Source organism: Balearica regulorum, chromosome Z (genome assembly GCF_011004875.1).
Source record: "Balearica regulorum gibbericeps isolate bBalReg1 chromosome Z, bBalReg1.pri, whole genome shotgun sequence".
Classification (NCBI taxonomy): Eukaryota; Metazoa; Chordata; class Aves; order Gruiformes; family Gruidae; genus Balearica; species Balearica regulorum.
In genome coordinates this window covers 75,021,660-75,032,735 of record NC_046220.1, presented here as the reverse complement: position 1 = coordinate 75,032,735, position 11,076 = coordinate 75,021,660, and positions in this window count along the sequence as shown.

Genomic DNA, 11,076 nt, shown 5'->3' with positions numbered 1-11,076 from the left:
CCTCATGCTTGGTTTCTCAGCTGGAGGCCATCAGAGAAATGGTCGCCAATGGATCTTTATTGCAAGGGGCCAGATCTGCAGGGGAGCACCTACAGGCTGGTGAAAGCCATGGCCTTTGGGGCCTTGTGTGACAGCCTGGTCTCTATGAAGTCTTTGTCTTTCAAACCAACAAAGTCCTGTCCGCATGGAGGCCACTGGACCGTGGCCCATATCTGGGTACAGATACAACATTTGATAACAATATTGATTGCAGTATTTTTGAGGTCATAGTTTTGTAATTACAGCGTTGGTGGAAGGTGATTGAGCAAATGCCATTTCTGGTGGTGCCAGATTACGTACTAGTAGACCAACTTCTGATATCTTCCATCATTCACTTTGGTATTTCTCCCTTTGATGCTCCTTAAAGCAGAACAATCTGCAAAGTGCCATAGTCCTCCTTCACATCCCTTTTTAACCCAGTATCCCATCTACTGCAGGGCATCTGTGTGGCCAGGGGTGCTGAGCACCCATTTCTGCCCAGCCTCGTCTCATCCTTTCCTTGTACAGTCACTCCTGCCTGTACCCATCTGAACAGTGGTTGAGAAAGCACATGTAGCCCCAAGACCATGATTCACCAGCTTAGATCAACACAGGTATGGTGATGAGGTCAGCTGACATTCATTTAAATATTACATATGTGAATATTAACTTGTAAAGTTAGTAAGTTGAGTAGCAAACAACATCTGGCTGGGAGAGTAAGAGGGCTTTTCTGCTCTCTGTTTTTGCACAGCTCCCAGCCCTGGGGGACTGCCATCCAAGGCAAGTGGTCTGCTGTGGACCACCACTGTGACTGAAACACCATACTGACTGTGATTCAGTTCTCTCTCTGGTTCACCTGGCTTGATGAAACAAACAGCATTTTGCAGAGAAAATCTCATCAAGAGCAATACCAAAGCTATTACTGTAGGCAGATCGCTCTGTTGTGGCACACACGTAGCTATCCAGAGCAGCTGAAGTGGAGGAGCCCGCATCTGACGCATCTTTCTCTACAGCTTAGCTACCTGTAATGCAAAAAGCAAGATGATCCCAGGGTGCTTCTCAGATGGAGAACTTCGAGAGGAATTCAGGGCTCCACAGCCTAACTCTGCCCATCCTCCCTCTCTCCCAGCAGTGCTCCTGCCCTCATCTCTTTGAGATGCTGCAGCTCTGTATAGAATAGTGGTGACTGCAAAAGCCTGACAAAGGAGAAGGAACTAATGGCATATTTCTATTTCTGGAATTGCCCATTAGAGAAGCTATTCTGTGGTACACAGCATGCCAGAACACTTTAAAAAATAAATAGGAACAAGAATATTAGCAGAGGAAGCATATGTGGCCCCAAGACCATGACTCATTGGGTTAAATCGACCAGCTGAGGTCAGTGCTTCTATTTATCAGCTGTTGGTTGCAAATATGGTGATGGGGACAGTGATTCTATTACTTAAATTTTACGTGCTGTGTAAAATACAGCAGTGATTAATGTCTGTAACTAAGGCAGCTAGCTAGCTAGATGTGCTGCTTTTAAAATCTAGAAGCTATTTCAAGGTCAAGAGGTTTAGTTTTCTTCCTAAAGTGGGTTTTCAGCTGGTAAATTGGGCTTCCTACAGATTTCAGGGTCGTATTTATAGACAATAAAGGTATTTTGTGCTCTCATCAGCAGCCAAAATGAGAGCTAAACAGCAACTTGATGAGAAAAGCCCCACTAATTGCACTTCCACAGTCACCCATCCCTTGTGCATTGTGGGACCATGAAAGCATTGACTGTAAGGTGTTTCCAAACATGACGCTATTTTGACAAATACAGAAAACATTTCTATAATGCGTTGTTGGTTTTCCTTTTGGTGTCCCAAATTTTGGATACAAAGCATCCTACTCTTTATCGTGTGTGTCATTTATGCCATCAGTGTGCAGGAGTTCGGATTAGATGGTGCAGGTGGGGGACCCTCATCCTTGGTTTGCTCATGGGCTGCTGCATCAGGACACATCGAAGCTCAGGCTCCAATAGATGGTGGGAAACCATCTCTCTGAGGAAGATCCACTTTGGTTGCCTGACATCACGTGCAGAACATTAAATAGGTGCAAAGAGCCTTACATCCCTGCTGTCTTATATGTGAGTTGTTACCATTTTCACTGTGAAATTTTTCTATTCTGTTTTTCACTATCAATTAAAAAAAAAAAAAAAAGAAACAAACGAAAAAACAGAGGTAGTGCTGATGGGAGGACACTATTCCTTTCTGTCAAACACCCAGAAGCCCATAGATGTGGCTGGGTATAATGCATTTGAACAGGAGGAGAGATACCCTTCTCTCCTTTCTTTCACCAGGAAACCACAGGATGATGACAGCGCAAGCCCAGAGAAGAATAACTGCATCGTCTCCAGTTATCTCCATTTCCCAGCAGAGAAGCAGAGGTAAGTTAAAACTGAGTGACTCACCTCTCTGACTCCCTTCATCCCACTGCTGTATGGGTAAACAGGGGCTCAGCGGGTCTGCAAAGAGAAAGCCAAACTGCTCGAGCAGGGGAGCTCGCTCCAGAGGCTGATACGGCAGGCAGAGCCTAGATCGACCGCTACAGCACAACCCCATCTCTGTTGGGCAAAACTAAGAGCAGTAGCACAGGGAAGTCCCAACCTAACAGCTGTACTGCAACACAACCTCATCCGGAGGGAGATGATCCCCTTCGCCCCAGCAGTGTGGCTGGGGAAAATATCAGTGGGGAGACCGCAAGCATCTGCAGGGCGAATCCGTAAGAAGGGCAACATAAGCAAAGGGTGCAAGGCTGGGCCAGGCATGCCAAGAGTTTACCAGCTGCCATTCTCAGCAAGGAGAAGGCTGAAGAGTCTGTTATTTAGGATGGGGCACGCAACCTCATGCCTCTCCCTTCCCAGCCAGCCTCCTCCTTCATGCCCGACTCCTGCAAGCAGACACGCTCAGGAGATGAATCCCCATCCTTCCACGCTGCTCAGCCTCGCACACCCACAGCTGTCTGTCTGCCTACAGCCTCTTAACAGTCACAGCCAGTCACCAGAATATGTAAAACTACCTATAGGAACCCTGTAGGCCCACAGTAATTACAGACAAACTGCCATGCTGGTTAGGCCTGTGCTGTAATTACCAGCAGCAAAGATAAAACCTCCGAGCAGTCTCTCAAGCTATTTAGATTACAACCCTGCTCAGCTTAACAGTGCTCTCTGCAGCAGCATCCGTCTTTCAGCAACATGAGCTGGTCACTGTGCAGGGTTTCACACAGTTTTACCTGCTCCTCAGTTCTTCAAGTTTTTTGTTTGTTTGAGCTTTTCTGGTTTGTTGGTGGGATTTTTTGGGGTTTTGTTTTGTTTTTTGTTTTTAAAGGCCAACTTCTGTATGAAATATTTTGGTAAGATTTTTTTTCCCTAAAGCCCTCACTAGACACTGCTTCCAAGGTTCATACTCATGAATTTCATTATTTCTGATGAAATTGCATGCATCCCAGGTCCCTAGAGCATCAAGGGGAAGCGATTTAACTACTAATATCAGTCTGATAATTTTGTGCCTAGGTCTGGGGGCATCCTCTGCAGCTGTTTCTCCGCTAAGTGCTTGGTGTCTTGTATTTTTCATGGCTAAGACATCTATGACTAAGGTATCCAGAAAGATTATTCTTTTTAAATACAGGTTAGCTACTCTTTTATTTGATTTGTGTGGGTGTTATTTCACTCAGCGCTTTGGCGTCTTGTGACCCATTTACAGGCTGAAACAGGCTCTGGTGAACTTTCATGCCTTTTATATTCAGGTTGCTCTAAACTTACAAAAAACCCCAACTCTCTGAGGTAACTCTATCCTTGAGTTTTAGATCAGAATTGGCTATTCTGTATAAATGATCGCAGAAATGTTATATAAATTCAATTCACGAGTCTCGTGGGCTATGAAGGGCCAAGTGGGGTCTCAGCAGGGCTCGAGGTGCTGGGTTTGCCTACAAAGATAAAAAGTGCCAGGGACTGCCGTGAGTTTTTGTTATCCCTTGTGAAAGCTCATGTCCCACATCCAAGAGGGTCGTGGACCCAGGGCATCTCCGGATTTACACGTGTCACTTGGGGTGAAGCTGCTGCAAAGGCTCCAGGTGCTTCTCGCCCACCTCCAAATCCTCCCCTGGGCAAAAGAGACCACCAGGAGACCTTCCAAGATCCCTTTGGAAGGAGTTTAAAAGAAAACCTACTTCTACCCAAAAAAAACCTGTGTCATTGTGGGGAGCTCTGTTGGTGTATGGCACTTTATTTTACTGGTATAATTGTGCCAGGAGAATGTGTCTGCTCTTCTGTACTGATATGCCCTTAAGGAGTTTAAGTGGTTCAGTCTGTCTTTGAAGATGTTGTGAGGTTACTTAATTACAATGTAAATGCATCTTCAGAGGGAAAATATCACAGTATAACGGCTAGGAGTTACAGTCAGGATACCAACCTCAGAAATGTAGGACACTTGTGCGCTATCAGCACCAGGTTAACCTTATCCAAAGCTGGCGAAGCGTCACAAAGAAGCATAATGCTTCCAATCTCTTGTTATCCTCACATCAAGGCATGATGTCTTACCAGAAAATTCTGATTTTGCCAAAACCGGTGACGCACAGTGGTGAAACAGATATAGGTTTTGGTCAGGAGACTGGACATGATTTACTAGCAGTCTCTCCTCACCTTCAAAGTCACCTTCTTTAACAGCCATTTCACAAGCTCCTGCAGCTTCAAGGAGAAACTTTGCCATTTCAGAGTAAGGAGAGTGAAGACATAGATATGTAGAAACATCCCAATGAGCCTCCACAACTTGGAATATTTGACTTACATGGTATACTATGCATTTTAGCTTTTTTCTTTTCTTTTTTTGTTTTAAGAACTGTGCAATATAACAGGTCATGAAGCAAAGCTAGCAACATAGCAAAGTCATTTGTTTAGAGACCTAGATGTAAGAGGCACCAAAGTAAGGTGTATTTGATGTAAAAACTTAAGAAGTCAAGCTCATGCATTAGAGAACTCAACAATGTAAATGTTAGGTGCTTAGTGAAAAAGCTGAGGTGCTTACTGAAACACACACGGTCTGTCCTGTGATAAAAGCTAGTCGGTTATAAGACAGCTCACATCCACATAAACAAAGGCAGTAAAAGAGCAAAAAAATTACTTCACAGGCAACAAACACTTGCAGAGATGTTGATTTCCCTGGGCTCTGGGGTCAGTCTGTGCTTTCAGAGGGTTCAGCTTGCAGCTCCATTCCTTCCCTTCTGCTCTGTCCTGTCTCTGCTGCATCCCCCTGCACTCTCTTTCAGTTTCTCATAGCAGCTGTAAATCATTCTTTACCTTGGCGTGGGACACCTGCTTTAAAACTTCCCCCTCCCACCCCCACCCAAAGATTTTAATGCTCTTCAGAAAGGTTGCTTCACATCCCCTGTGACTCAAAGCAGACAGAGAACAAGACTGAAAGTGGTGGGTAGATTCTAAAGAAATCTAGAATGCCTACATGCTTTTTAAATACATAGCTATGTGCTCACTTAATTAAATTAAAAAACAATTACCACAATTTGTGGTATGAATCCAACTCTTTAGTAAACTGGGCTTGCAGCTGAGTTTGCTTTTTTACTCCTTTTTTTTGTTGATTCTTTGTCAAGGATCCTGGCTGATGTTTCTCCTTACGGTGGAATGACAAAATGCAGTTTTTGGCGAGTGCTCTGGGTGTTCATTTCTGGAGTGACATTAGCCTTTTTCTCTTCCTGAGGGAGGTTGGATGGAGGTGGCAATTTGTTTATTGGACTTAAATGAGGTTGAATTGAAAAATAAAAGATGACAAGAACCTATGCTGAACACCATAGTGTAAATGAGAGAGTTTCTTACTATACAAATGGGTGCAGTAGCAGAGATCCCCACAGGGAACACAAGTTCACGCTGCACCACTAAGTTCCTTGATATTCATTCCTAAATATGGATGGGTATTAATTAGGAAAGGTGAGCATTTCACCAATGCAAATATGTAATCCTGTCTTTGACAAAAGTGACAGGTGTATGTATTTGCTGAAAATATCCCAGAAATTCATGGTTTTGCAAAATAGTTTCTCACCTCCTTTTGTTTAACACAAGTATCCACGATAAGAATCTTTTCCTTAATGCTTGAAGTGGTGAAACAGCTTTGCAAATAATACCCATAGACTTGCACGACTCTGCAAAAGCTCAAAAAACTTCTCAGCCTATGCTATTCTGACAGCAATGGATGGAGGTGCAGCGCTTCTCCACCTCCCCGCATCTCCTACGCCATGCTACAGGCAGGTCTGGTGCCTTGCTTTGGGTTTGCTGCCTGGGTGACACCACCTTGGTGCATTATCTGCCTGATATCGACATTGTCTTGCAAAAGAAATGTTGATTCTGGCAGTTTGGCTGGCAATATATCCAGTTTGTCAGTCAAATTAGATATTAAAAGCCTGCATCTAAATCCAGTCCCATGAAAGAACTGAATAATATTTCTAGCACATGTAAAATTTTGGGGCATTCAGGACAAAACTGAATAATATTGTGAGGACTGCTTTTCTTCTGCTCAAATACAACATCAGACCACCCTCTATTTCCCAGCCTCCCCCTCTGCTATTTGACCAGCCTGTTGAGCAGGAAAGCTTGTTGGAGTATCGCGATGAAGCTGATCACAGGATTACAGAAATGTTAGCTGAGAAGGACCTTTGGAGGTCATCCAGCTCAACCTCCCATTTGGAGCAGAGTTTTTGGCAACACTGGATCCGGTCAGCTGTGGCTTTGTCTAGACAACCGTGTAAGACCACCAAGGATGGAGATACCACAATGCCTCTAGTTAGTCTGCCCCAGGGCTGTACCACCCTCCTAGTGAAAAAAAATTTTCCTAAAGTCCAATTTGAAACTGGAAAGGTGCAGGGTGATGCTATCGCCCACTGGTTTATTATCTGCTGCTACTGATACCCATTGGTCCCTGTTATTTTTGTAACTCCCTCCTTCCCCCAAGTAGCTATGGACCCCTAGGTCTTCTCTTTCTTAGATTAAACAATGCCAGCTCCCTCTACCTCTTCTTGCAGGCTATGTCCCCCAGACTCATGACCATCTTGATAGCCTTTTGCTGGACCCTATTTTCTCAACATCCTTTTGAACCAGGGGACCGGAAGCTGGGCATGGTGTTGCTGGTGTGAACAAGATCTCCAGTGCAGAGAAGAAGGGGCTAACAACTTCCCTCTAACCACTGCCTATCTTCTTCATATTGTGATGAAAGTGTCCTGGTGGCTGATATTCAGCGTGGTCCATGTCCAGCAACGCCACTTTCACTTGATTCTCAGTCTGCACCAGTACATTGGGTTTTTTCCCACCTTGGACACAGAACTCTGCACTTCTCCTTGCTTAACTTCCTCAGCTGTTGTCCCAGTTTCAAGCTTCTCTGTTTCCCTCTGAATCGAAGCTCTTCCATTTGGCATGTCAACCACTCTCCTTTAACTTATTATCATTCACAGTGAGGATGCACCTTCTCTCTTCATGCAGGTGTTTGATGGTTCTAGTGAACAATATTAGTCTTGGTTTAGTACTGAAGCCCGGTGGTCCAGCCAATTTTCACTTCACCTAGCAGTCCAGTCTTCCAGCCCATATTTCCACAACGTCTTTCCAAGAGCACTGTAGAGACAGTGTTGAAAGCCTTCCTGAAGCCAAGTGGTCTTATATCCACTGCCCTCCCCCCCATCCCCATAGTCAGGCATTTCCTCACAGAAGGCAGCTTTGTTGGTCAGGCCCAATTTGCACTTCATAAATCTTTGACAATTCCCTACTACCTTCCTGCCCTGTTACATGTTTGGAAGTGGACTCAAGAGGTTGTGCTTCCTGCACTTGTCTGGGACTTGAGACAAGGCTGACTGTGCCATGTTCTCCATCTCAAAGATGGGTGCAACACTGGCCCAGTCCTCGAGGACTTCTCAAGTCACCATGGTTTTTCCTAGCTGAACCTTGCTATCACTCTCAGCCCTTTGGGGTGAATCCCATCCAGCCTCTCTGAGCAGTCCCTGCTGCTGTCTGCCCCACTCCATCCCAAGCAAGCTCTGGTGCAGGCAGAGAAGAGCGCATTGGCGTTTTCCATAGTTCACATCATGTGTTTGTCTCCCTCACTCATTGACAGATCCGTGGTGTTCACTTATGGGCTGCCTCATCTGGAAACATCATATGTGCAGCTCCTTTGTGAACCCTCTAGATCTCCAACACTGAGTGTGGGAAGCTTATGGGCATGGAGCTCCCAGCCTTTGGAGAGGAAGGCGAGCCTGGGAGGAGAGGAGCTTCCAGGGCAGCCTTGACAGTTGGCTGCACATCTGAAACCAGCAAGTGGCAAATCTGCAAAGCCCTGAGCATCTCAGAGACACCAATGTGGGAGAGCTGGGATTTATTTGACTGTACAACTGAGGGGCTGAGGACCAAGCAGACTTGAACCCTGTTCATTACTGTAACCCCACAGGGTAAGCTCTCAGCTTTCTGAACTACTTTCTGTGCCACTGATGAACATAACCTGCAGGATAGTCACCAGCCTGCTCGTACCTCTAATTATCTTCTGAGCAATTACCTTCTGAAGATATACTTCAATTAAGGCTGCAATAATGGTCGCTTCCCTCCATCACTGTATGGAGTAAATGAAAGTGTGCCAGACATTTCTGCTATTCGTGGCTTACAAATCCTTAACCCTTGTTCTGACTGTCAGCCATATGTGATCTTGGCAGCAGGTCCTGTTGATTCTCTACAGAGGAAGAAAAAAAGAACAACAAAAAAAGAGGATTCTTCAGTACAATCAAAAGATGATTTTGTTTCCTCTTAAAGAAAACTGTAATAAGTTAGTTTAAATGTCTATAAACGCTGTGTACAAATTCCCCTGCATGTCAGCGCTGCTTGTACAGAAGAGGTTCTGTATATCTTTGGCTGAGCATCTCAGATCTGGGCATATTAAAATGCGTGTAAATCTTCAGCTGGATCTCAGAAGGAAACTCTCAATAGCTAGTGCTTAACATCAGGCAACATATTTGCAGTAAGGCATTTATTAATGCAATGAATTTAGCTCCATTTCCTGTTTGCAATCTATCCAACAAACAGACCTCAGTTGTTATTCCAAATGTTTATAATTGCATTTTATTTCAGGCCTGTTTTATTTGTACGTATTCCAGTTTAAGGAAGGTCACACGCACTCCCTTGTTTCAAGTACAACCGCTCAACCGCATGACGTGGTGTTTTCCTGGATGACTGAAACCTTTGTGAACAGCCGGCTGTTCTTCTCCCACGCAGGCACAAGCACAGCCCCAGACACATCTGCAGCGTCTTGACTGGTGGGCACGAGCCAGACCCCTGAACGCACAGCTCTCCAGCCCCCTCTGCCACGCTCAGAGAAACTCTTCAAACCCAAAGGACTGCTTGGCACATGGAGTGGGACCACTGGGAGAGCAATCTCCAGTTGAAGATGCTCAGGTCTATCGTGGCTATAACGGTTCACGGCCTGCCTGGATGGAGAGCAGCTCCCACATCACCCAAGAGGCAGTAAGTCTTCATAGCCTCTGGCCTATGGACAACTCCAACTTCACCATGAGGGGAGAAAGAGTATAAAAGCATAAAAGATACAAGATCTTTACAAAATGTCATTAGGAACATTACATAAGATTAACAGCCTCAGGAATCTCGGACCTTTCCAGGAGAAGCAGCTCCCTTGGACCAGTTTTTGCTCAAGCACTGGCATGACTTCTCCCTCAAGGGCTTTGCTTACTGTCACAGCTGAGGTGGGTTACTGTGAGATTGCTGCTTGGAGAAACTATCTGGTTTTGCTAAATTCCTTCTGCAAGTTCTCTAAATATAAGGTCCAATATTTTCAATGGTGTGTAGGTGTTATTGTTTAGCATTGCAAAACTTATACATGACTTAGCTAAATCTTATTTTCAGAAGTGACTGAGGCCCTCAGGAGCTTAAACAGTCAGAGCAGGATTTTAAAAGCTGGTTGAGACATGATTTGGTTTCATTTTAACAGACAGGAAACAAAGGACCCCCTGGCAGTGGCACAGAAAGCTTATGAACTGACTGTCATTGCGCTTTACAACCACCAAAGTCTTCTCATAACACCTACCTTCAAGATCAATCCCAGATCAAACCAAGATTTGAATAAATGTACAAAAGGAAGGGGCACCACATGATAAATCCCGGAGTAGTGCATTAGATGATAGCAAACCCTTTCTGGGCAGACACCAGATGCACTAGATGGGAAGGAACTGAATGATGTATTGGGAGTCAAGAAAGCAAAAATGAAAACCTGAAGTATTTTAGTCTATTTTGCCAGGAAAACAGCTTATGTGATCACATTGCAAATACATCTGTGCTTCTCTTCTCCCACTTGTCCCTTTTAATGAAATTAAATAAAAGAAACCTTCCAAATAATTTAAGCATCTACAACTTCCATACAAATAAATGGTAAAATAGAGAAGATGCTTTTCTGAGCTGCAACACAAACTCAACTCTTTGTTAACAACCAGAGAGCTAAAAAGGGAAAAATTACTCTTGTATACAATGTTCTCCCTGTAGGAAAAGCTTGAGTAAGAGATAGCGAGTCTTTAGAGCACTGTCTCAGGAGCAAGGTCTACCTACATTAGAGAACTGGCAAAATCACAGTCCTCAGCTGCAAGTCCTCCCTGCTGCAAGGACAACAGTGTGCTTTTGAAGCAGTTTCAAGGAAAATTAGCGCCAGGTTTTGTTCACCTTAACAAACCACGTTATAAGCTGTAGGAGGAGGTCAGCTGCTTCAGTTCAGCCAGCGAGGCAGCTAGTATTGACACACATTATTTGTTGAAGGGGAGATTCCTTGTGGCATTGGCAGGGAATTAAAGCAGGGGGAAAAGCAACCCTGAGGACAGGGTAATGGAGAGTCAAGTTTGAGCTGACTGTAAAACTGAAAGCAAAAAAAGAAAAAAGTTAGTAATAAAGAGGCAAGAGTGGAAACACTTAAGGTTGGAAATCAGTACAACTCATTCACGAGCACGAAAGAGGAAGTCACCAAGCAACAGGGAAAAGAGAAGAAACAGAGAAGACCAGAA